Genomic DNA, 26849 nt, shown 5'->3' with positions numbered 1-26849 from the left:
TCATACCAGCATCTTCAGCTGCAACTTTGGCATTTGCCAGGCCTCCCGAGTCCTTCAGACTTGCAGGTAAATCTTCCAGTCATAAGCCTGTGAAGAAGAAGGCTCCAGTTTCCTCTCGTTCCCCTCATTCTCAAATGGTTAAAATGGCTGATGACCTTTTGACTCCTATTAGGGGTTCACAGACTCCTCCTTCAAAAAGAGGTAAGGCTGTCTCTCCTGAGGCTTTGCCATTTTCAGGTTCTGATACCTCTAGCATTTCTGTTGATGAAGAAGTTTCTCAAGCTTTCTCTCCTTTTGAGGATTCAGATGCAGAGGAGTCCATCCCTTCTGCTTCTCCTCAAGAGTATTTCTCTTTTGGTGATACTTTAAATACCCTCAGGGAACATTTTAAATGGGAAAGTCAGGATTATCCCCTTTCTAAGAAAAATATTAGGGAGTTTTTGGATTTGCCGCAGCATAAGCCTTTGGCTATTCCACCTGTGTTGGAAGTGGTTGATTATGATTTTCTGGAGAATTCCTTGACTCCAAATTCGGTTCCTCCTGCTCCCAGGAAACCTGACAGGTACTATAGAGTCCCTGATTCTAATTTGTTTTTTTTTCAGGAATCCATTGGCTGATCCAGAGGTTATTTCTCAAGGCCCTAAAGGAGTTAAGGCCACTGTTACTAAAAATCCTGTTCCTTCTGACATTTGAATCCAGGAACCTAGATAAGTGGGGTAAAAAGGTTTATACCTCTGCCACTCTTGCCATTAGGTCTACTAATTGTCTTTTTCATATGCTGAAGTACCAGCAGCACACCTTGGAAGCCATTAAGTCTAGGATAGCAGGTATGTTTCAGCTGGCGGAGAGTAAGGATATGCAGGATTTGCTGAATTCTGCCAGTCTAGTCAATAAACATTCATTACATTGTGGTTTTGACATTCTAGAAGCCTCCTGTAAGGCTACAGCTACTGGCTCTGTTATTAGAAGGCACGCTTGGCTCAGGGAGCAGCCCCTACCAGAGCCTGTTAAGGCTAAGCTTTTAGATGTACCTTTGCATAAGGACAATCTTTTTGGCAGCAAAGCAGAGGAAGTGCTCAAGAAGATGGAAGACAAGGCCAAGTCTATGCAGACAGTTAAAGACTTTCTACAAGTTCAGCCTCCTCGCTTTAGCAGGAATTACCCTTCTAAGAGTTGGACGTTCCCTAATACCAGCAGACAGAGCCGTTCTAGGACTAGATGTTACAAATAATCTAAGGGACAGGTGGCAACCCCTCAAAGGTCTAAACGTTGGCAGGCTTCCTCTTCCAAGGCAGGAAGTTCTAAGCTTGCATTTCAGTCTAAACATTCTCAATGACTCTGTCCAACTTCTGCCTGTTCTTGCCTGCCCAGAGAGAGTCCTTTAGGGAGAAGGTTGGCCCTTTTTGCAAATGTCTGGGCCACCATCACGGACGACAAATGGGTACTCAGAACTGTATCCCTAGGACACAAGTTTTCTTTCCACACCTTCCAGTACCCAAAGGATTTCCAGATGCTCCTCCAAACCAAAGGGCAGAAGTAGAAAAGCAAGTTGTGTCTCTGTTATATCTGGGAGCAATAGAATCAGTTCCTGCTCAGCAGGTAGGCCAGGGTTTCTATTCCAGACTTTTCCTAGTTCCAAAAACAGAAGGCACCTGACGTCCTATCCTAGATCTATCCATCCTGAACTCTTTCTTGATAATTACAAAGTTCAAAATGCTCGCTCTGCATCAGTTGCTACCAGTGGTAGAAAAGGATTCCCTACTTGTAACGTTGGATCTCAAAGAAGCTTATCTGCACATTCCTATCAGGGAAAGTTGCAGGCAATACCGTCGTTTCAGGGTGGGCAAGCAACATTATCTATTCTCTGCGCTGCCCTTTGGCTTATCTGCTGCTCCCAGAGCTTTCACAAAGTGCCTGGCTCCAGTCATTGCTTTTTGCAGGCAAAAGAAAATTCAGATTTATCCATACTTGGACGACTGTCTAATTCAAGCAAATTCTCAGGAACAGCTGTTAAAGGATCTAGAATTTGTAAAGACTCTTCTCTCTTCCCTGGGTTACACTCTCAATGTGGAAAAATCAAAAATGGTGCCATCCAAAGAGATAACATTCCTGGGAGTGAGTCTGAACACAGCCACCCAGATGATGTATCTCACCCAGGAGAAGCAGACAACTCTTTCAGTTTACTTCAAGGACGTGGCAAGCCTGTCCCAGCTCCCTGCAAGGAAATACCTGCAAGCTCTGGGATTCATGGCCTCTTGCATTCTCATGATTCCATATGCAAAACTGCATATGAGGAAATTGCAATGGTACCTCAAGAACACTTGGTGTCAACACACACAGGACCTGGATGTGATAATTCCTCTGCTTCCATGTCTGCGGACAGAGTTTCTATGGTGGGCAACAGCCTGTCTACAGAACAAAGACATGCCTTTTTGCCCACCCCTGGCCACTCAAGTTCTTACTACAGACGCATCAGACTATGCCTGGGGGAGCTCACCTGGATGGCAGATGCATACAGCGAAGTTGGAATGCCCAGCAGATGCACCTACACATAAATCTAAAGGAGTTGATAGCAGTTCAGCAGGCCTTACTTAGCTTTCAAGCATCTTCTTTCTCCAGGGAACCCTGCTTGTCAGGACAGACAACACCACAGTTATGTGGTACATCAACAAGCAAGGAAGGACTCATACTTACCTCCTGTGCAGACAGAGCATGAGTCTTTGGTCCATAGCAGCATCTCTGGGCCTACATCTCTTAGCTCAGTTTCTTCCAGGAAGACTCAATGTTTTGGCAGACCAGTTGAGCAGACAGACCCTGGATCCTCACGAGTGGCAGCTGAACAGAGCAGTTTTTCACAGCATCATTCAAGGGGGCACTACTCAAGTGGATCTCTTCTCCTCTCCAGACAACCATCTTCTGCCTCTTTTTTTGCACCAGACAGCATCACAACAGAGCCTGGAAAGTGGATTCTGTGTCCTTCCCTTGGACGCTGCTGTCAGTGTATGCCGTCCCTCCTCTTCCTCTTCTTCCCAGGGTATTATTGAAGCTAAGGGACGAACGACCAAGGACTATTCTCATAGCTCCGGACTGGCCCAGGCAGCATTGGTATCCACTGCTTCGCAGTCTCTCCCAATTTCCTCCTTGGCATCTTCCTCTGAAGCCAGATCTTTTGGTTCAGGAAGGGGGAAACATTCTACATCCTCATCTTCAGTCTCTCCATTTGACAGCATGGCTCATTGTATGATTCCATCCTTTTCTTCTTCCCTTTCCCAGCTGGTGGTTAACGTGCTGAGGGGGCCAGGAGGCCTAGCACTAGGAAGTCTTATGCTGGCAAATGGGAAAGATTCTCTTATTGGATGCACACTAGAAGGGAATCTTCTTCTCAGCCTACCCTTCCTTTGATCCTGGAATACCTGGCTGATTTGCTTCAGGGTGGTTTTTCTTTTTCCTCTATCAAGATCCATGCTTCAGCCATTTCTGCTCATTGTTCTTTTGAACAACCCATTTTCTCTCATCCTCTGATGAAAATGTTTCTCAGAGGTGCTTGCAACTTAAAACCTCCCAGAAGGGCATCTACTCCAGCCTGGGATCTTAATTTTGTTCTAGAGAAACTCACTCTTCCTCCTTTTGAGCCAGCTGCCACTGCAGAATTAAAGTTTCTCTCCTGGAAGACTGCCTTCCTCTTGGCTATAACTTCAGCAAGGAGGGTTTCGGAGCTGCATGTTTTGATGGCTGTGGAGCCTTTTCTTATTTTCCATGCAGATAGGGTCTCTCTGAGAACCATCCCCTCCTTTATGCCTAAGGTGGTTTCTAGCCTGATTCTTAATCAGTCCATACACCTTCCTACCTTCTTTCCTAATCCTCGAAATAGAGGTGAAAGGATCCTACATTCTCTTGATGAGCATAGACAGCTCAGGTTTTACCCGGACAGGATTAAAGGCCTTTGGAAATCAGCACAGCTGTTGGTCAGCTTTAGGTTCATAGGTGTGTAGTAGGCTAATGGCCATGGAGCCTTTACAAGCCTAGCCCATAGGATTACCCTGGCATCATGCCACCCAACCTTAGTTCCTATTGCCTCTGTCGAGTAGAGCCAATCGAGTGATCCCCGGAGTGAATTTTCTATTTCCCATCCACTCAAGATTTCTCTTGAAGAGGGCCAGTGAGGTGCTCTGCTTGACATGTATAGGAAGTCCATTCCATAGCACGGCAGTCTCTGGGTTATGAACCTGCCCCTCCAGCATGTTCTGTTGATTGTGGTAGTGAGGTTGAGGTCTCCGGAGCGTGTGGTGTGGAGGGATTGTGATTTCTTTAGATATAGCATTTCTAACAGAGCTGGGTCAGACATGGCTTTGTAAGTCAAGCAGAGATCACCTCTAAGTAGGCGATATGAGACATAGAATAGTTGGAGTTTTTTCAGTCTGTCCATATAGGACAAGTGTTTAAGGCCTAGGATCCTCTTTGTGAGGTACTTTTGCGGCCTCTCCAGTTGCTGCAGGTGTCTAGTGAGGTACATGCCAAATGGGGCATTGTACTCGATAATTGGCCTAATGAGGGAAGAGTAGAGGGAGACAATGACCTCTTTCTTCCTGGATGCAAAACCCTTCGTAATGAGATGTGCCACATAGGACTTTCTGACCAGAGTGGCAATGTGGTGGTCAAAAGAGAAGTTGCTGTCAACCTGTGTTTCCAGATCTCTTGTAATGCCTTCTGTGTTCAGTGGGCTACCATCAATGTGGTAATTCAAGGGAACTGGGTTTTTCCCAAAGGGGATGAAGACACATTTTATGGCATTGAGCTTAAGGCCATGGTTCTGATACCAGTTGTTGGTCTCATTGAGGCCTTTCTGTAGAATGTCAGCATCACTTGAGGAGTTAATAATAGCTCCCAACTTGCAATCATCTGCGAACTTTGTCAGCCAGAGTCCCTTCGTGTTAGCCTGGACTTCAGAGAAGTAGATACCAAACAGGAGAGGACCCAGGACCGAACCCTATGGGACTCCACTCGTCGGCAGTCTGACTTGGACTCAGCTACTTTCCACTGTGGGTTCTATCTATGAGCCAGTTTGCAACCCACCTAGTGATATAGGGGTTGATGCCTAGTTTAGTAATTTTTCTATGATTCCTGAGTGGGGAATGGTATCAAAGGCCTTGGCCAGATCAAGGTAGGCTGTATGAACCACTTTACCTTCATCCACAGCTCTGGTGACTGACTTAAAGAAGTCAACCAAGTTGAGCAGGCATGATCTACCCTTCACAAAACCAAACTGTGTAGGATCCAGAGTTTGGAGATTCCCTATATCCTTGTTTATTAGGTCCATGATGATGTGTTCCATAGCTTTACATATCAGACTCATCAGGCTAATGGGGCGATAGTTCCTGGGGTCTGTAGTCACTCCTCCTTTGTGGAGAGGGATGACTGTAGCAGTGCGCCATTTGGTGGGGACAAAGCCTGAGGTGAGGCTGTGATTGAACGGGCACACAGGTGCCAGTTCACTCTGTAGTTCATGTAGAACACAGCCAGGGATACTGTCAGGTCCCATAGAAGCTGTATTCTTGGCCTTGGACAGTGCTGTTTTAACCTGTGCAGCAGTAATACTGGGTGCCTGGCAATCTACTGGTATTGTGATTGGTCCTTTGGGGGGTGGCCCAGGGCAAGGCTATTTCTAAGCAAACCATTTCTAAATGGATTGCTCATTGTATTACTTTTTGTTATTCCTTTCATGGCAAGGTTCCTCCTCAAGGGGTTAGGACCCACTCAACTAGAGCAGCTTCCACTTCTGCAGCCTTTTTAAGGGGTGTCCCTACTAAAGACATTTTGGAGGCTGCCACATGGTCTTCTGTTCACACTTTAACAAAGCATTATAATTTGCCTTTATTTTCAAGAGCCAGGGCAGGATTTGCCACTGCTGTTCTGCAGGGCATTATCTGCAATCCTTGATTCTGTTGGTTCCTCTTCCCTTTTCTCTGGGCTTTGGTAATCAACCCATTGGTTAGGACTGCAACAGTGAAACACGATAAACATAGTACAGTTGTGTTACACGTACCATAAATGTAGATGTTTGAGTGTATTCACTGTTGCAGTCCTGCTTTCCCTCCCTCCTTCCCCCTTTTCTCTTTTCCTAAAGTATAGGCTAAATTTAGTTTAAGCCTTGATTTCTGGGGGCTTCTGACTGTTATGGTAAGAAAGACTGAGGAAGTGACGTCGGCTGCCTCCTTTTGTATCGGATGCCCTGACGTCCTTTACAGCTGACGACAGCCGATGTCATTGTTACTTACCTTTGGTATTCTGGCCGATCGAGGTCTACCGGGAGCTGGATAACCCATTGGTTAGGACTGTAGCAGTGAATAACACTCTACGATCTACATTTATGGTAAGTGTACACAACTGTACTTTCCTGTATGTACTCATTTGAAGTTTTTAGGTTACCAGTATTGAGTGGAATACCCTGTTATAAATGTTCTTACTCACGACTTCCAACTTCTCATAAGTAATTGGCATGCTCACGTCATGACATAACTCGAGTGCTGCATACTTTCCCCTGCTACTTCATGGTCTTCTCAGTTGTCAAAAAGTCATTCATTTAATGAACGTCCTCCTGCGGAAGTGCTCACTTTGCCAAATCCAGTGCAGAGCAGTACTACATTTCTCAAGAGTAACACATGCAGCTGCATAATTCTTTGGCATTACCTTGTAAGTAAAAATGACTTCTAGACATGTACCCAACCAAGGCCTGACTAAATTCTCTATGGATAGGAGCTTACCACATCATCCATAGTTGCATACTGCACTCCTACATCCTCCTTGTCTGTGTTATTCACTGATCCCCCTTCCAGAAAAAAAGATGGTGAAGTAATCTAAATTCTTTTTTTGGTTGCCAGACCCAATGGAGAGATTTGAAAAACTGGAAAAGGCAGAACCTCAGACAGGTGTAACACCCTACCTGCCTTTACCTCCTTCCTAAGCAGACTGTATTCTGGTTCCTGCGTAATCTTTGCAGATTTCCAGTTCCAAAATGCTGAACTGCTACTGCCCATCCTCAGTCTAGTGGAGAAACCTAGGGAAAATCCTTGCACTAAATTCCAAGCTAGATCCTCTTTGGGATATTCCCACAGTAACATTTGGAAGATTTTCACTCTAATGGGAGAACAGAATGGCAAGAAACCCCTTACCCTTTGAAAATTACCTTTCACTCTAGCACTAACATCTCTTATCTCAACCTGCCTACTATTATTCTGGGTCACAGAACACACGTGACCACCTGTCCCTTCCTTATGCCAACAACTTCCCACTCAGTGTGGGTCTCTGCAGCATGCACAAACAAGAGCAAATCTAGAGGACCGCCAAGTGCTTCTTCATGTATTAAAGGCCCAACATGCCCCACACTTTCCCCATTGTCACCCACTGGGGTGTGCCAAGGCCCTAATCCTATCCAGTAAAGTGCCAGGCTATGTACTGGCATGACTAACCTCCCCTCACAATGATCTCTCCATGGCTTTCAATTTATAGAAACTCTGGTCATACCTCTACCATTCATTGCCACACCATAACCATTGTGCATCCTTGATAGTTAGAAGATCTGCCAAGGCAAATCTTGTGAGGCATCCTTCTCTAACATAATTGTTATCATACATCTGTAATCTAACATGCAAATATCCCAAGTCCTAGCCTGAAACTTTCCTGGCCTCATCTTAACCAGGTCTTCTAGCATTACTGCCAGATCCTTCACAACTGGGCCTTCAGCCTCTGCAATCCTCTGTGCCCTGTCTGCTTTGATCAAATCAAATGCATCCACAATTTCCTATCTCCATATATTTTCCTTCACAGACCAGGGGATATGAGCTGTGACAAACTCCTGTCCTGCACATCAGAAAGGCTTGCTTTCCTTGCCAGTCTTCAGGTAACCCCTCAAGACTTTTATGTGCTGGTTTGCTGAGACTTAACAGGCTCCTGACAGGTGGTGCAAGCCTGACCCTCCTGTAGCTCTTCATTGACTGCCTCAGGCTGGGCATCCTGCTCCTGAACCTGTCTCTATCTGCCCGTAATAGCTCCAGGAGCCTGAGCTTATCTCCCCCACTCATCTCTTGCACACTCCCTGGCAAATACTCTTCAGCTGATGCACAGAGTTATCTAATGGCTGTGGTTCCACCATCAGTGTTGGATTGTCCCCTTGCTCCTTCCTCAAGTTCTTCTTCACCACGCTGCTCAATTGTGGGCTTGCACTTTTTTTGGCTTGTCTCCTCAGGTTCTGTGGTGGGCTCAGTAGCCAGTTGGGATGGTGCAGCCTCATTTGAGAGTAAGGCCTTGGCTTGCATCACTGTCTCAGAGCAGTGCTTTTTCCATGCCTGATCTTTCTCTATGCTGCAAGAAAAGAAATATACTAACCCATTCCACTATTTCCTCCTTTTTCCAGATCCAGTCACCCTCCAGTAACCCTCACCATAACCCACATTCTCAATTAACCTCCCCAGTCCATGTACACCACCTCACTGCCTTCCCTCTTTCCCCGTGTCCATCCTATCACCCTCCTAGCTTATATCCTGGCTAGCCCCCTATAGCTTACTAACATATACAACTAATTCATAACAAAGACCCTTCAATGTTAGTCCTGTACACAACTTCTTAGCTGATGGTACATGGAATTGTAAAGTAACATGCCTGTGGTATAGAAAAGAAATCTACGTCTCTTCTTGTTGTTGTTACATTAAGGTAACTCCCCTTTGTGTCAAAAGGGATTAGAACTCTCAATGTTACCATTATTTTTGAATTATGTACCCTGAAAAGACCTCCAACACAGAAACCACTAAAGGGAGATTGAATTGCACCAAAGGGCCATACCCATCCTAAGGCAAGCACCAAGCACAACCTCTGCCTCCCAAACACAACCAATCTGCAGTATTTATTTTCTCCTATTTTTCTTTTATACATTTATGTATATATTTCTGTGCACATATATACTTTTTTATGTATAATATATACATATATATATATATATATATATATATATATATATATATATATATGTGTGTGTGTGTGTGTGTATGTATGTATGTATATGTGTGTATATATATATATATATATATATATATATATATATATATATATATATATGGGTGTACCACTATTCACTGAAAGCACATTTCCCTTAAACATATTTGACTGTGCACAATTCACTGAAACACATTTCACTGAAAGTTATATATGGCCTTTTCCCCACTGTAGTGCGACCCTGGAGTTAGTATATATAGTAAGGGGGGTGTGGTGGGCGTAGCCCCGCACCTATTTTAAATATTTTTAACTATATGCATGGATACTTGCAATTCCAATAAATTACTCTTTTCTGAACATAATATATACCCAAACTATGTGGGGAGCTACGCCTCCCACACACACCAATGTGAGGGGCGGTGCCCCCCACACACACACACCAATGTGAGGGGCGGTGCCCCCCACACACACCCTTCATATATATACTAACTTCAGGGTCGCACTACAGTGTGGAAAAGGCCATATATAACTTTCAGTGAAATGTGTTTCAGTGAAATGTGTTTCAGCGAATTGTGTTTTCAGTGAATTGAGCTTTCAGTGATTTGTTGCACAGTCATTTGACTTTCAGTGAAATGTGCTTTCAGTGAATAGTCCTAGAGCTATATATATATATATATATATATATATATATATATATATGTGTGTGTGTGTGTGTGTGTGTGTGTGTGTGTGTGTGTATATATATATATATATATATATATATATATATATATATATATATATAAATATATATATAAATATATATTTTATTTATTTATTTGCAGTTTTTTTACCAGGATAGTTCATTGGGCCAAAATAACCCATTTTCAATAGAGTCCTGGGGAGAAAAGCACCAAAAACAAGTATCAAGGTTACCCACGAGAGAAAATATACTAGATCTCATTATCACAAACATGGGGACAAAATGCCTCCACACCGAGGACATCCCCACTCATTGGTGAGATCTGATCACACTAATCTCACTGAAATAAAGACCACAGTGAAGAACTTTCTAAACCAAACTTCACATTACTCAAGACTGTGTGTGAGTTCAAGGCCTCCCCTGAGTGTGTGGAAAACCACAAAACAAGCCAAGCCTCATCTTAACCAAATGCCTTCTATGAACACTCCAGGACTGGCATCAGGCAAACAAGGAGTGGCTGACAAAGTTTGCAGACGACTGCAAACTGGTTGCCATAGTGGAAAGTGCATCATCACGGATATCCTTCCTTCAGAAGACTCACGGAAACAGATAGCTGGTGCCAGAGCCATGGGCCAACCGTTAAAAAAAAATGTATAGTCCTGCATACCCTTCGGGAAAACAAGTGTAACCCCAAGCTACCATATGGGTGGCAATCACACAGAAGGTAGAGTAGGAGGACAGGGACACCTCTTGACACAGTTGACAGGTTTTTGACATTCACGCTACAAAAGGGTTAGACCTGAAAGACCTTCTACATTGCTGATCTCGAAGGATCTATCACATCCAGATCTGGTGAGGTCATTGTCCCTGTACTCTTCACTTATCAGACCATGATCGTACAATGCCCCACGACCGGGATGTATCTCACCTGACATCTGCAGCAATTGGAAATTCCAAGTTCCTCAAAAAAAGTTATAACGGACTCAAAATAAGCAAATTAACGCGAATTGAAGAGCCAGCTCTATTCATCCGAAGCCAAATGCCTGCTCAGACCGTGAAATCAGAGGTGACATACAAGGCCATGTCCAGCCGAATTACTGGACATGCTCCACCTCAAAAAACAAATCCACACCAAAACACCAAATCCAACGGAAAGCCTTGCCGGATATAAATGGGGCGTGCTAGATGGCGGAGGATAGATACAGACTCCTCACATGATAAGAAATCCCGGTCCGTAGCAGGGCCTATGCTGTTTGCTGGAACCCTTGTCCTCTGTGTCAGAGAGAAATTGGATGGTGGATGGAGGAGATCGAGGTGGGAATGGGGAATCATCTCTGTGTCTGCTGACAGAAATAAGGTATTTGCTTACAATTATTCAATTACCAAGTACTAGTAAAAAAATGAAGGAAACTTAAAAATACAGCAGGCTAGTGAACAAATATATACAGATATTACAATATTGTATAGCTGAAAATAAAAAGTTTACAGTATAGAAAACTGAGAAGCTTTTACAACTTAGGGTAGGTTACACTTGAGGTATCTTTCATGCATTCAGGATGAATAGCTTAATACAAGCAAGAGAAAGAAAAATGAGCTTGTAGAATTTTTACAGTCTAGAAACTGAGCAGCTTTTTCATCTTAGGGTATGTTACAGTTAAGAGGTACCTTTCAAGTATTCAGAATAAATAGCTTAATACAAGCAAGAGCAAGGTCTATGAGTAGGAGAGTAAGTGGAAATTCCCATTATGAATAGGGGAGGAGAAGTGGAAATTCCCAGTATGAATAGGGGAGGAGATTATGTGGGGTGGGAGCAGGAGCATTCCCACTGGGATATTAGGTGTGAGTGAAGGGATTTTTTGAATGAGAAGTGATTTGAGATAGTATGAATAGATGGGGTTAAGGAGTTCCAGAGACGAACAAGACTGTAGGATGAGAGATTTTTTTCCAGGGCAACGAATTGGTTTATACAACTCAATTAGGTTTTGGTTGTTAGATCTTAGTATTCTATCAGGGAGGTGCATTTTAAAGGTAGAGGAAAGGGAGGGGCAGAGGGAAGGATTGAAGATGAGCTTGTGTGCAAGAGTCAGTTGGACGTAGGTGAGGTGATTGGGTAGTTCTAACCATTTTAGTTTGTGGAGAGCCGAACAGTGGTGTGAGGAGGACTTTCGGGTGGTAGCACACTTGGCAATTTTGTTATAGCAAGAGGAGTGTTATGTTTTGAGTGAAGATTGTAGGTTAGTTAGGAGTGGGGCTCCATAAAGGAGGGAGGGGATGAGAAATGTGGTAGATAGGGTGAATTTGGTGGAGGGTGTAAGATAACAATTCTGTCGGTAGAGCATGCCGAGTTTCTGGTGGGTTTTTTTATATTTAATTGAAGGTGGGAGTTGAATTTAAACTGACTGTCAATTAAGTAATTTGGCCTCAGATACCAGTTCCGTAATTATATATATGTGTGTGTGTGTGTGTGTGTGTGTGTGTGTGTGTGTGTGTGTGTATATATATAGATATATATATATATATATATATATATATATATATATATATATATATATATATATATATATATATGTGTGTGTATGTATATATATATATATATATATATATATATATATATATCTACACACACACACACACACACACACACACACATATACATACATACACGTGTGTGTGTGTATAAATATATCTATGTATACATTTATGTATGCACATCCCTCAACCCCGTAGTATAATGATATGAGCCAGGCAAAACCAGGGAAGAAGCCAAGAACAGCCATGCCAAACTGTTACAAGAAAAACTAAAAACATACCTGCTACTATAAAAAGAAATCAGTAAACTAATGTAGAATGGCACGTTAGTTCTTCATCAAGAAATGCACTTGTATCCTGTTTGAACAACATGTAAAAAGTGTTTTAATGAAATAAAATATCAATGGTAAAGAGCTTTCATCCCTAAATTTGTTGGACTTCATCAGATCAACTCCATCCATATCAAATCTCTGTAGGTAATTTGTCATCAGTCATATGATTTAATCCTGTGATTATTTTATGTTTTAAAAAATGCTTTGAACATCAGATTGAACACTATTACATATAATCCATGTTAACATCCACAGAAAAATAACCAGCAACCATCCACAACGGAGAGATTTAAAAAAGCACTATTAAAGAAATGGAGTGGCAGAGATTCATCAGTCATCATAACTTAGATGATCTAAGTTTAAGCATGATATATATACTGATAGTCTTATTTAATCCAGTGCTGCTGGCTGCATTTGTTCTTATTTAATCCAGTGCTGCTGGCTGCATTTGTTCTAATTGCCTGGTTTTCCAGTCACCCCCACCCCCCATAACATATGCACTTTTTCTAGTACTAAAAATAGAATGGAAGTTACAGCACTATAGTACTTTTATTATTGTGTCTTTTACTACTGTATAAATGTTGATAAATTCTAATTTTTAGACTTTTTTTCAGTCTTATGAATATAAAATTCATTACAAGAATCACAACATGCAAAATGTACAATTCCTGCAGTGCTGGAGTTCAGTCCTCCAGTCTGCCTCAAAGTTTGCAATGTTGGAATCACATTTTCTTTTTCCTTGATGTTAATAAAAAGGCATTTATTGCATATGCCACATTTCAGTTGTTTGCATGGAACTATTCATTATATTGATAGACCTGTTAATATTTTGTTCATGTATATTTTTCAAAATCAGTTTCCTTTTAAAAAGTAAATTGGGTGAGTGAACCCAATAACCTCCTGTGGTATATCAAGATATGTAAAAATTGATCAAATGTTATTATTTCCTTGATTTCAGCACTATCTAGAACATAAGATACTACCAGAGATTTCTCAAAAATGTGGTTCCCTGAGACAATTTCCACATTATTCTGCTCCAGTGCTGTCAGTCTTTCTTTTAAAATTGGCCCATATTTTGTATTTCACTCTGCAGAAATTTCCTTGAACAACCAGTCTTTTAAATCCTCTTGATATCCTTTTTCAATAAACATGTCTTTTAAATATTGCATTTCTAAAGAAAACAATATCCTGGATTCTGTAATCAATTGCCTCATGACCAGACTCTTACAAGGTGCCAAGCCAGGGGCTGATTAAAATACTGGTGGCTTGTAGAAAGATCTGCTAAACAGGGTTATGCATCAGCCCGCATACTTGCAGGATACCTAGTCTGATCATATGCCACTTAATGCCATTCCAGTAAGAGAAGGACTGTGACCCCGGCTACCCCCCACCATCCTGCCACCTGGCTGATTTTACACCTAGCACATAGTTACTGCCTCACCCAAATTGAAAGAGACTCCAAACTAAAGTCATCTCCTCACTCCGTTAGAAACACTGTAAGAGGTAGACTTTGCATTTTCTGCCTTTTTTTCCCTTCTTTTTTAATATATTTAAATATATATAAGTAAGATTGAAAACACTACAGGATGGCTAAGGTGTATAAAATATCACACTTTTAAGGCAGGCTTTTTCACCATCATGAGCCAATCAATATATGGTGTGTAGTCAAAAGGTCCACCTGTGAGTAACCTGCCTCCCACAACCAAGATGATGAGGCAGGAAATAACTGAGCCTCCTCCTTGAATCCTAGTATAACTACCTACCGTCAAGGAGGAGCTCTCAGCCCACCACAGAGGCTCTACCTTGTCAAAACCACCCTTGGGCACTGTGGATTTTATTTTATATTTTTCTTTTGTTTTTTTCTTTAATACACTCAGATCTTGCAGCAGCTTTCGGAGGTAAAATGCCTGTGCATCCATGGATGCAAGGCAAGCAACCTGGAATAGATAAAATTCAGGACAGGTACTTGACCCCCCCCCCTCAAGTTCACTGGAGGCCTTACTGATCTACTACCACGATCGGACACTGAATGTACCTCCTGTCTCCACCAGCTTCTCCCCGTGAAGGGAAAAAACACCATTGTTGTGGACGGGAGGAAGCCATAGGACTATGTCACCAACCAACCCAAGCTACAGAAATACTGAGGGGAACAGGGACCATTCAGGCAACATACCAGTATTGATCTCAGGGAAAAGATAAAGGGGAAGCATCCCACCTACTTATATACATGTATAATTTACATGTTGTCATTCACTCCCACAAAATGCTCTGCATCTATTGTGTTTACCCCAGGCTGTGACTGAAATAGGTCCTGTGAGATCATTGCTCTGTCAGTTAACACGTTCAAAATAAATATAGTAGAATAAATATAGGAGTAATTTTTCTTTTCCTTTTTTCATATAAATATAAAGGTGTATTATTATTATGATCATTAATTAAATACCTACCCCTAACAGTGAAAGAAACTAGAACTTAGCCTTACTACTAGAATACTTGCTGAATATACCCCTCTGGTTGAGGGTGACCAGAGACAACTGTTTAACTGTTTGTGCTCACCAAATAACCATGGCAAACAAGTCAGCACACCATTAGACCTTCTTTTAACTAGTCTTCTCCAACTTACCTCACTTCCTTTCATGTTACCCTTTGATCTCATACTTCCTCTTTCTTCCCGTCTACATTCACTCAGTTACTCCCCTTCCATAAAACACCTACTCCACTACAGCCAGACAAGGATGTATGGACAAAGCTGCCTGCCTGGCAAACTCCGTTTATGTCTGTACTTTCATTATTATTGTAAATGCAAATGACTTACGAATTGTCATATGATATCAGTTAAAACCATCAGTTATGCTGAAGAAAACAGTCTCTGATATTTACAGTGTAAGTTGTACAATTTGAGAAATAGTTTAGATTCTATTGTTAATTATGCTAATAGAAATAATTTTTCATATTTGCCTTTTTTGGGATGGCACAGTGTTGTAGCAGATAGCATTGTCACTTCAAAGCAAGAGGTTTCCTCGTTCAACTCTTGGCTAGGGTACCTTTTTTGCAGAGTCTGCATTTCCTCCCTTTGTTTGCATGGGTTTCCCTCAGGTGCTCTGGTTTATTCCCACATACCAAAGGCATGTAGTAGGTTGATTGAACACTAAATTGGCCATAGGTGAGTGTGCATGAGTGAGTGTGGTGTGGAAAAACTACCGAGGCAGGGCTAGCCACCTGGTAGTGTATACCTTGGCTCTAGATGATTGTCACTGGTGAAGTGACACCCTAACCCCATGTGCAAAAATAGGAAAAAAGGTAAAAGACAGATGCCTTGGGGAAAAAAAGCACTCAAAAAGAAATTGATTGCCGCCATGTGAAATTTCAACCTTGGCTAGAAAAGAATGCTAATGGTAATATGTGCCTAGTTTCTATGGTTTTCCAGGATATGAAAAGCTGTTTGCAAAAGTATAAATAACAATATAAAACAAGATTAATTAGTTATAATATAGAAGTGCATTGATGTAAAGAGTTTGAACATATTGACTTTTAACATTGCAAGCAGCAGTTTTTACTGGACAATGTTGTTCATACTTTTTTAAAACATTTATTTTTCATAAATGTAGTTGATGCTTTTCAACTTGTTTTATGAAACAAATGCTCAGAAATTAAGCTACTAGATGTGGATAAGTTAATCTAGATTCAGAATGATTGCATGTCATTTAGCGGACACATTATCTAAACTAAAACACCTAAATCTTCAGGAGTTCACAGTCTCTGAATAATTATGCTCTCAAGGTTTCAAAACCTAGAAGCTTTTTTTTTTTTTTTGGAGGAGGTTTAAGTCCTTTAAAATCCCTTTGATATGGGGTGGAAAGCCAGCACTCCCACTTGTCTTTTTGCAAACCTACTCTGACATCATTCTAGTTCAGAAAAAAAAAGAGAGAGAGTGGAAAACAAAAGCAAAACTCACGTGTCCCTCTTCCCTGACTACACAATGCATGTTCAATCAGGGCAGCCCTGATGCAATGAGATGCCAACTGCCAGAAACTTGCAACCTTCCTACTTTGGATTTCAAACTCACACTGTTGGTTGTGATGTAGTGTAGGTATTGCTAGTCTGAGTTTTGAAGCAGCTTCAGATAATTAGTAATGTTTGGCCTTTTTTTAATAACCCAAGTTATGAATGAGGTTGGTAGTTGGGCTACTCATGCATACCAATTGATAATATGAGGAGTCCCATGTGCTGTGGTATTGGATGAACTTGCTTTGTAGTGGATTCCCTGGATATAGTTTTGTATGTAACCCCACCTTTCACATGAAATAATCTAATTAAACTTTCTGTTGCCACAGCGGTTTTTCATTCACCAGCCACCAAACAGAACTTTACTGATAAACTCAACACAGACAATATAGTTTCTTGTGTGTGTGTGTGTGTGTGTGTGTGTGTGTGTGTGTGTGTGTGTGTGTGTGTGCCACCCTATTTGTGGTGGGCATTACACTGAAATAAGAGAACAAGATCAGCCTGCTCAATGGTGACATCATCATTAAAATGGTGGCTGTGGATTGGATAGTCTGTACCAAGAACTTGTGACATGGTAGTTTAATATACAAAACTGCTTACATATGCATTTCTATAAGCAGTACTGATGTACAGCATTTAGCTGTGGTGAGTGGGCTGTAGGAAATACGGAGAACTGAAGAGGATGTAATGATGATTGCCTTTCCCCAGAATCAGACATGTGATAGTGAAATAGAGATATCCAAGGCAAACAAGTCACCGCTTTGCATGTTTGTGGATGGAAAGTTACCTCACAAGATGCTAATGTCATGCAAAGTCATATTAAACAAAGGATGTAGTGAAAAATGAGGAATTACAGTGGAAAACGGCACACTGTGGTGAGGTAATGAAATGATACTGCACATGTTTGTTGGGGGGATGAAACAAACTTCCTTGTCTCTTCAGACAAGTGGACAGTGCAGAGTTATAAGATATGAGATTGAAGAGGAGCATGCAGTGAAGAGGCAGATGTAGACTGAAGCGCTGTTACTAAGAGGCCCGGGAAATGATTCATTGCTGGGGCCAAGTCTGTGAGCATACATCAAGGAAGGATTCAGAGGTGCTTGGAAGAAGGGGTTTGTCATGGTGCTGCACAGTAGCAACCTACAGCAGCAGTGTGATCCTGACTGACCACTTCTGCTGTTTTGTGAGCACCTGAGACAATATCACATGAACAGGGTCAATCAGCATTTCTGGCATGTCACAGAGTTAGTACAGCTTTAACTAGCAGTAAGTGCAAACATACTTCATTCCCATTACATGTTCAGAAGGCTTTCTGTAGGTTGATGCAACCCTGCACATTTCCTTTCTGCCATTATGACCAAGTAACCATCCATTTCTGAACCTGTGATGGTTAGGTAAGTACCTCAATTTACTCTTTTTAGACAAGTCATAAATTCAATCTATTTTTTTATTTATTTTCAGATTTCTGTCGGCTCTTAATTTTTGGCTTTGTTTCATTTTTTCAGGTTGGATACACCTTGACTTACAGCAATCTATTCAGAAGGTAAGTCACTTTCATATCTTAATACATATCTCACTTCATTAGTACAAGAACACTGAAAGAACATTTTCCTTCTTGTTTTTATTTTTGCACTAGTTCTTCCTTGGGGATGGCCAGTGTAACAAATTACTGTTTTCTTAACTGCAGGGGTGTTAACTCTGGCCATTTTTTCCAGACTTGCTACCATCCTTGTGAATGGTTATGGTGGTCTCCCACCATTAAATGTATACATTCAACAGAAGGGTTGCTTATCGAACATCTGAGGGCAGTAATTGCAGTCCTTGAAACCACAAGTGCAAGTATGTGTGTAGGGGGGGGGGGGGCTGTGTATTAATTTTTGGAATTGCAGTACCTTTGAGTATCCCCCTGCACACAGGTATGGAGATCTCAGAGTTTAGTTAATTTAAGTAGTGGGGACATGGCAAGAGCAGATGAAGTTGTCTGTTAAAATGCCTTAAACGTCCAACTGTGATGCCCAGAATTTGCTGCTGTTTGTCACAATTGCAGTTTAGTTTTCAGAGTTGTAGGACTTGCTGTTAAACTGAGAGTCAGATAAAGGTAGTGCTGGTGTCTGCCATCTTTATTTTTTAGCAAAAAACAAAAGGAGCCAGCAGACGTTGATCTGAGAGTCCAATTTATTGTTATAGGTTAAAAAACCTACACATTTATGTACAGACCGGTTTCGGTAGAAAAAAACATAACCTTCTTCAGTGTATTTAAACAACCATAAATGTGAACAGCTTATATAGAAGCAACAATCAGCCTATTGGTGGGTCACAAGTTCTCAGTAAGACCAGGTGGGAATAATCCCCCTAGTTTGATTGTTTAGATTTATTAATTCTGTTACAACTGGTGCAGTGTCAATTTAAGCAAACCACATTATCTGGTGAGCCATTAATAGGTTGTTTTCCATGTGGACACTGCACCAATTGTGACAGAATTAATAAATCTAAACAATTTTCCAGTAGAAACTGCTCACAGGTATATGATATCAAATTCTTTGCCAACTGTAGCAGTGATTGGATCATCTACATGGCTAGCTGGCACTGTGGTGCTTTTTACATAGGACAAACTTCACGTCCACTTAGAATCAGAATATCAGAACATTTGAGCAATATTCGCAACAAGAAAAACAGCAGTGCACTATATAAACATTTTTTGGAGCATCATACTGCTAAATTTACCTTTATTATTATTGATATCATTTTAGGGAATAGGACCAATAAAACAGGATGGCATTCTATTCTCAACACTAAGGAGAAGAAATGGATAATCAAACTAGGGGGATTATTCCCACCTGGTCTTACTGAGAACTTGTGACCCACCAATAGGCTGATTGTTGCTTCTATATAAGCTGTTCACATTTATGGTTGTTTAAATACACTGAAGAAGGTTGTGTTTTTTCTACCGAAACCGGTCTGTACATAAATGTGTAGGTTTTTAACCTATAACAATAAATTGGACTCTCAGATCAGCGTCTGCTGGCTCCTTTTGTTTTTTGCTATATAGTTTATCCCTAGTGCCGTGCAGTTGCTTCGCGTGCAGGAACTTGTTTTTGGTGATCTTTATTTTTTCCCACCATTGAGAAGATGGATGTCTCTACTCAATAAAAAGTCACTTGTATTCTATCCACCTTTATTTTGTTTTTCGATTAATAAGTTATCATTCTACAAAACTGTCATCTGTTGAAACTCATATGTTCCCTTTTTTAGTCAATTCATCATTGTGCTTGTAGCACAAAAATAGCACCGTAAGATTACCGCACTCTGTTTACTTTGTCTAAGCCTAGCACATCACATAGAATTCTGTTTGTATCAACTGTTTAATAAAGCCTCCTGATGTAAGGGGGAATGAAAACATGACCACTTATTTGGTGAAGAAAAGGCTTAACAAACTTTTAAAACTCTACTACTGTAGAAGAAAAAAGGGAAAAACATGCTGAGTATTTCTCTTGTACCGGGGCTTCTAATCTGATCACAGACCACCTCACATTAAATTGTCCCACATTGGTCATGTACACACTAAAAATTAAGAAAAAAGAAAAAAAAACACCAACATTGGCGCCACTAAGAAGGTACTGGAACTATACATGGCAAGAAGTATACGTTATAAGTAACTAAGTATAAGTTCCATGAGAGCTTATCTGAAAACCCAGTGTGTATTTTAATGGAGACCCTGCTGATGTTACAGTCTTCCCCTTTGAAGAACATTTCATGGTCTATGTCCTCAAAGAGCATTTCATGGCCTTTCCCAATCCACAGTCTCCTTTTTCAAACCTTCAGTTAGCCTTTGTTCCCTAAAGAGTATAGAAAAAAACACTTTGTTGTAGTCATTACTTTCTATCTCCAGTTTTGTTTCCTTTGGACGATAGTTTCATGTTTTCAGAGCTAGTCACTTAACCAGGCACTGATTTGGAGAAAATGGGCTGGACTTCTCAGCGGTCCCCTTGATCTCTTGCCTAGTTACAAGCTATAAACTTATAAAGCAGAATGTTAGGTCTGTGTAAAAGTAAAAACAAGTAATCACCGTGGTATCCCCGATGTCTCATTTAACATGTGTACCAATAACATTTTGTTTTACAGCACAATAAACCACTCCCTTGCCTGATAAAAAGTATATATATATATATATATATATATATATATATATATATATATATATATTTAGAAAGCTTGTGAGGAAACTATTACTCTATTTTTGTTTTACTTGGATCACTTGTCTGTGTACTTAATAAAATATTTTTGACTGGAAACAGACTGCCTGCCTTGCTTGGATTACTTTCAAATACTTACTAATTCTGTACAATTATATATTTTTTATTATTGTTTTTTTTTTTTATATACTTAAGACGAGTTTAAATTTGCTACTTCTACTACTATTGTCTGATCTGATTAATATACAGTGATTAACTAGAGATATACGGACTGAAAGTCTTCCACACAGAGAAGTTTTTGTATGAATATTTGTTAGTGCTTTTGAAGAGAAAACTGCAGAAAAGATAAAGATCCCTTTCTCTCTTGCTGAAGACTAGGAGTTTTACGTGTCTAATATTACATCCCCTGTAAACTGGCACGTATCACTAGGGTATACCTTCACAGTCATATGGTTGCTGAGACGTTATAAGTGTTGCACATTTTAGTTGAGTAAGAAAAGGGTACCTGGAATTGATGAGGTTAAAACAGACTAAATATGTTAAATGTCTACATGGTGTACCCCATTCAAAGGCATCATTCCAGCCAGCTGCCAATATTCTGGTACACAGGCACATACTCCAGTGTGAGGCTGCCAGCCCAGCTAGCTGGAATTTTGTAAATAATTCTCTGTCATTTGTGAATATTAATATGATTCGTGTGCTTGTCTTACAAATGTAAAAAAACTGTACGTTATGTGGATATTAAATTACTGGTGCAGAAGTGTGTGTTGAACTGTGTGTTATGTACTGAGCTTCAAAAATGTGACTGCAGTGTACCCTACTGGAAAAGAACAGAAATGTGTATAAACTAGATGCCTATGCAAATGTATGTTTTGATGGTAGAGGCTGGAGCATACAGAGTTAACTTTCAAACCCTCAAGAAAAGCAAAGAGTTTTACGACTGTGTTTATCTCATTTTCAAGGCAGCTAGGGGGCAGGATGTCTACAGATAGAGGTTTCTGTCTATTGTCTGGAAACAGAAATAATTACAGGTTTCAAATGTAAAAGTGTTTAATGGTTTTACGACTTCTATTTCTAGGCAAACTTCTGAGAGAAGTATTTTTCACAGAGAAATGTTAAATTCTGTTGGTATCTGTTAGCCTGGGAACTGAAGGCAGGTGACAAACAGTGATGTTATCCAGTTGACCCAGCAGTAATGTGTTGTTATTAATTTAAGAACTTTCTCTCAGAGAAAGTCTGTGCATTGTGTGTTTGGTTTTGGACATGGCAAGAATATCCTCTCATCTGCATTTGCCTTGTTCTGTAAGTAAGTTATTTTAGGGCCTAGTTTCTTTTAGATATAGATAGAAATATAGTGAAGTTTAGTTTAGATGTTTTCTGTATTTATTTGAGACTGTCCTGCAATGTTGTTTTAAAATATTTTCTGTGATTTTGAACTCTGTAGTTACTGTATTGTTTGAGTATTGTTTTGTTCTTTTATTATTTATTATTAAATGTATTTAAACCATTTAATTGTGGCTGGTTTGTTTAGAGATATTTAAGCTGTTAGAGTACTTGCATATGTATTTGGTGACACTGTACAGGCCACTCCGAAATAGCCTTAAAAGTCTTGGTCACACTTACAATTTGGATAATAGTAACATTACACAGTAGAATTGGTCACCCTTTGGGAAGGGCCTTATAGTACCTGATAAGTAGTGGTTGGTGGCAGCTGGTACTACCTTATAGTCTGGGCAGAAGGGGGCATAGCTAGTGAACCTGTGCCGGCCTTCCCCAGGAGTATCTGTGTGTTTATATATAAATCAAATCTCAAAGTGTGTGTGTGTGTGTGTGTGTGTGTGTGTGTGTGTGTGTGTGTGTGTGTGTGTGTGTGTGTGAGCTACTTGGGCAGGGACACAAAGCACTGGTTGGACAGCGAGGGTGCTGGAGGTTTTGGCTTGACCAGATCTTGACCCTATCGCTGTACAAGTGGGGAGTCTTATTAGGGATCTGGAAAGAGAGGGAGAAACTAGCCCTAGACTGACTGTGATCTCTGTATGCTCTTAAGGGAAATTGTACTTTACTGTGCGTGTACTTATCCTCCCAATATGCACGTCGTCACTGATACTAGTGGTGAGGATTGAGGCTCCTCGATTACTAGGCCAGTGCAGGGGCATCACATCCAGAAAGAGTGGATAGAATGTAATAATCAGTGATGGATCCTCCTTTTATTTTCCTTTTGTCTTCATACAAGACGACTTGCTCCTTTTGCTTTGTTGCCATTTGATTAGGAGCTGAGAATCTTTGAAGTGGCAGAGAAGTTTACATCTCTAGCAGATAAGTAATTAGATGTATAAACGTGCTTGCTCACACTCGTTCTTATCAAAACTCCATCTTGGTTTAGATGCTGAAATGTCAGCGTCTTTCAGAGTGTAAAGTCAAGGAGAAGCTTGAGCAATTAAATGCTGCAGCAGATAATTGCTGTGCCCATGATGGAATGCCCTGTGTTGCAGTAGGGACATAATCAAAGGGCATGTTAAAGGGATAGTTTGCCTAACTCTAGAGAAAATGGTTTCTGAGGATGTTAACACTTCATAGGTAGGTACTAGGCTATCGGCCCTGGGGCCTATACAAGCCCAGCCAAAAAGGTACCCTGGCTTTCGCCACCCAAGAAAATTATTTTCCTGTACCACTGTCGAGCAGAGCCACAGACGTGATCCCCGGGGTGAATTTCCTATTTCCCATCCAATCATCAAGATTTTTCTTGAAGAGTGCTAAGGAGGAGCTTTGTTTGACATAGATAGGCAGTTTATTCCAGAGTATGGGAAGTCTCTGGGACAGGAATCTATCCCTCAGGCATGTTCTGTTTATTGTGGTGACAAGGTTTAGGTCCCTAGAGCGTGTAGCTCAGAGGGATTGGGATTTCTTTAAGTGGAGCATGTCCAACAGCTCTGGGTTTGACATAGCTTTGTATGTTAAGCAGAGATCACCTCTGAGTAGGCGATATGTGACGGAGTAAAGCTGGAGTTTTTTGAGACGGTCTGAGTAGGGCATCTGTTTGAGGCAGGTAATCCTCTTTGTGAGGTGTTCCTGTGGCCTTTCCAGTTGTTGTAGATGTCTTGTGAAGTACATACCAAAAGGGGCGTTGTACTCTATAATGGGTGTAATGAGTGATGAGCAGCGTAGGTTCTTCATACTACACTCCACAGTCTCCTCCATGTATACCCTTTTAATAAACCTGAACAACAGAATTACAATGGCTACCAGACAGCTATTTCACATTGTCACCTCACATTTATGCAGTTTACAAAAAGTAAAGGCTAATTTTACAGGAAACAGTGGCTTTACTACATGCAGGTCATTGGTGGCTTTACAGGTGAACAGCTGTAATTCCAAAATTTAAGACTGTGTTGAATTTTCATGGAATGTGTTGTACTATGCAAGCTGCTGTTGCATTTCTCTGGGGTTTTTCGCCATTTCTCCACTGCAGTGTAATTCAGGGAGGAGAGGAGTGGAGCCTCCCCTCATGGAAGTTGCAGTGGCTGGCCCCTCTGCAAAAAAGATTTTCTGCATTTTTAAGTTTTTTTGCACATCACTTTTTGATATTTATTTTTCAGAAAATGGTGAACTGAAAGAATGTGCTTAGAAAATGGGTAGGTAAACCAGAAACCAGCCCTACAGAGAAACAGTATAGGAACTAACAGGCCCCCATTTTCTCCTTCAAGTAGCAGAAGTCAAAACAGTAATAAAAAATATTCTTGTCTCTTCATCGTGGATCTTAAGACATGTCTACCAGCAGCAGATACCAGTGTGTTTCTTATCCTAATTTGTTTAGTAGCTTGCCATTCTAGTTCTTTTTACTTAAGCTGTTAGACCCACCTTAAGCATGCAGTTCTCTGCAGAGTTTTCCACCTGCCTGGAACTACTGGAGTTGAACATGCCAATATTGCTTTTATGGTAGCCTAACACTGTTAGAATGTGTACCTTTGATGCCATGAGGTTAGCCTTTGCAGGGAGATTTACAGCTTTGGAAAATTGGCCACATCATCATCTCATCAAGTAGAAAAACCCAAATATAATGATTTTATATTTACATCAAATACCCAAATATAATGATTTACCATTACGTCAAATAACCAAATATAATGATTTACCGTTACATCGAATAACCAAATATAATGATTTACCATTACGTCAAATAACCAAATATAATGATTTTATATTTACATCGAATACCCAAATATAATGATTTACCATTACGTCAAATAACCAAATATAATGATTTTATATTTACATCGAATACCCAAATATAATGATTTACCATTACGTCAAATAACCAAATATAATTATTTACCGTTACATCGAATACCCAAATATAATGATTTACCATTACGTCAAATAACCAAATATAATGATTTTATATTTACATCGAATACCCAAATATAATGATTTACCATTATGTCAAATAACCAAATATAATGATTTACCGTTACATCGAATAACCAAATATAATGATTTACCGTTACATCGAATAACCAAATATAATGATTTACCATTACATCGAATACCCAAATATAATGATTTACCATTACGTCAAATAACCAAATATAATGATTTACCATTGCATTGAATAACCAAATATAATGATTTACTATTACATCGAATAACCAAATATAATGAATTACCGTTACATCGAATACCCAAATATAATGATTTACCATTACGTCAAATAACCAAATATAATGATTTACCGTTACATCGAATAACCAAATATAATGATTTACCATTACATCGAATAACCAAATATAATGATTTACCGTTACATCGAATAACCAAATATAATGATTTACCGTTACATCGAATAACCAAATATAATGATTTACTGTTACATCGAATAACCAAATGTAATGATTTACCATTACGTCAAATAACCAAATATAATGATTTACTGTTACATCGAATAACCAAATATAATAATTTACCATTACGTCAAATAACCAAACATAATGATTTTATATTTACATTGAATACCCAAATATAATGATTTACCATTACGTCAAATAACCAAATATAATTATTTACCGTTACATCGAATACCCAAATATAATGATTTACCATTACGTCAAATAACCAAATATAATGATTTTATATTTACATCGAATACCCAAATATAATGATTTACCATTATGTCAAATAAACAAATATAATGATTTACCGTTACATCGAATAACCAAATATAATGATTTACCATTACATCGAATAACCAAATATAATGATTTACCATTACATCGAATAACCAAATATAATGATTTACCATTACATCGAATAACCAAATATAATGATTTACCATTACATCGAATAACCAAATATAATGATTTACCGTTACATCGAATAACCAAATATAATGATTTACCGTTACATCGAATAACCAAATATAATGATTTACTGTTACATCGAATAACCAAATGTAATGATTTACCATTACGTCAAATAACCAAATATAATGATTTACTGTTACATCGAATAACCAAATATAATGATTTACCATTACGTCAAATAACCAAATATAATGATTTACTGTTACATCGAATAACCAAATATAATGATTTACCGTTACATCGAATAACCAAATATAATGATTTACTGTTGCATCGAATACCCAAATATAATGATTTACCATTACGTCAAATAACCAAATATAATGATTTACCGTTACATCGAATACCCAAATATAATGATTTACCATTACGTCAAATAACCAAATATAATGATTTACTGTTACATCGAATAACCAAATATAATGATTTACCGTTGCATTGAATAACCAAATATAATGATTTACTGTTACATTTAAATAGTGCTGTAAGATCTGCTAATGTTGTAAGTGCCTTATGCATCTGTACTTGCTTCAAACATGCAGTGTAGATGAGACATTTGCTTTTTGGAAGCCAAATTTCCTCAGATTTTTTTTTATTTTCCTTGTAGTTCTCATATGTGCAGCTTATTTCAAGATGTAACACCATCAATTCTCTACTGTCTTACTCTGTTTTCTAAAACTTTATCTTCATTTTACCATGGAGCCGAATAAAATACTGACTGACCCAGATGTTCTTGGTTTGCCTTGTGGTCCTAGTGCTGGTGAAG

At 39.7% G+C, this 26849-nt stretch overlaps 1 long non-coding RNA gene across 5 annotated transcripts in view; it reads left to right on the top strand.

Annotated features, from left to right (window-relative positions):
• The window catches only part of LOC122804167, a 923101-nt gene extending 905023 nt beyond the window's left edge, over positions 1-18078 (top strand). For all 5 annotated transcript variants that reach the window (XR_006365194.1, XR_006365192.1, XR_006365193.1 and 2 more), the window contains one exon: positions 18039-18078. This is a non-coding gene — a long non-coding RNA (uncharacterized LOC122804167). The remainder of the gene's footprint in view (positions 1-18038) is intronic.
• Positions 18079-26849: the final 8771 nt, after the last annotated feature.

This window comes from Protopterus annectens, chromosome 6.part0, assembly GCF_019279795.1.
Source record: "Protopterus annectens isolate FY-2018-M chromosome 6.part0, PAN1.0, whole genome shotgun sequence".
Taxonomy (NCBI): domain Eukaryota; kingdom Metazoa; phylum Chordata; order Ceratodontiformes; family Protopteridae; genus Protopterus; species Protopterus annectens.
This window is presented reverse-complemented; position numbering and strand designations above follow the sequence as displayed.